Below are 1,521 nucleotides of genomic sequence, written 5' to 3'. Positions count from 1 at the left end.
ATATATATATATATATATTATATATATAATGAAAAAAGTAGAAGAAAATAAATAATTATACAAAGCGAATATATAAGGAGCAGACTTTCAAAATGCGTTTTGTCTAAAATTTGTAATTTTCAGAAAACGAGAAAGAAAAAAATTCCGCACACAAGAAAATTATGCACTTTACAGAAAATAACAATATGCTAATCACAGGATGTGAAATATTAAACAAAATTGCTAAAATATATTTGAAAAATAAAGACTTATAAATAAAAATGTGAACGTTTATATATCCTTTTTCCGATCAGCGCAATATTTTATGTTTATAATTATTTTAAAACAAAACCATCTAAAAACAATCTAGATGGATCTTAATCATCTCATCTTTCATTTAGATTTTTGCAAATTAAAACCATCTTCATCTCATCTAAGATGGATTTACGGATTTCCATCTCATCTCCATCTAGATGATTTTAAAACCATCTAAGCGCAACATTGTCCATAGCAAACAAAGAACGCATGATACGTGAATACGAAATGATACGAGAAAACGTTTTAGCTTCCAACTGAAAACCGATTCATTTTGCACTTCTTTATTCTGCGACATTGCAGAATTATTTGTAAGAAAAAAGTTTCGTCATAAACTTTTGTGTATTTATCAAATTATTATACAGGTAGTAAGCACAGATTTGTCATCAAAGTGACATTAAAGACTGGGGTTGGTAATTTTTTGCTTTGAAGCTTCGAATTTTTGAAATTATTGTCAAAAGTAACAGCTCTATTAAAGATATAATTTTGACGTTAAAACGATGAAAAATAATGTCAGTTTGATACTTTCTAAAATAACGTATTCTTAAAAAAAAAAACAAACTGGAGTTTTACATCTTGTTTAGTACCAAAAAGACTGTATGAAAAAATGTTCGTCAGTTGATGAATTGAAGACCTGTTGGCTATCTGGAAATAATTTCACAGAAAGTATTTGTGAAAAAATATGCGACCATCAATGAAGCTTGTAGCTTTAAGGTATGCATCACAAATGCATCAATGATGGCCGCATATTTTTCAAAGCAAAAGGTGGCCATTTTGAATGTAAATTATTATTTTGGGTATTTAATAATTAATAGTTAATTATTATTTTGGATATTTAATAAGATATAATGAAAGTACAGAGTTTGTTTTTATTTGTAAATACAGGTTACTAATGATCTCATAAATAGAAAACTTTGTGGCCAAACTTTCTTACCACCCTGTACTCTGGAAATGGATACAAAATCGAAGCGCCGCGTGTCACGAGGTGACGTTTCGTCATCGTTACTCCGAAACGCCCTGTATACGTCGACCGCTTTGCGGTTTGGGAAAAACGCGCGGCCAGCGGCACGGATGACCGTGCGGAATTTGACACGCGTGACTTCGCTCACTTCGCGCGGCGCGCAGTCCCGATCCGGATGATCTCGTTCGCGAAGTCATATAATTACGGGGCACGATCAAAAGATGTGGAACGTCGCGCGAAAAAGCGCGCGTGACCGACTCGCCGCG

This window comes from Trachymyrmex cornetzi, unplaced genomic scaffold (genome assembly GCF_001594075.2).
Source record: "Trachymyrmex cornetzi isolate Tcor2-1 unplaced genomic scaffold, Tcor1.1 scaffold557, whole genome shotgun sequence".
NCBI classification, from domain to species: Eukaryota; Metazoa; Arthropoda; class Insecta; order Hymenoptera; family Formicidae; genus Trachymyrmex; species Trachymyrmex cornetzi.
This window is presented reverse-complemented; position numbering follows the sequence as displayed.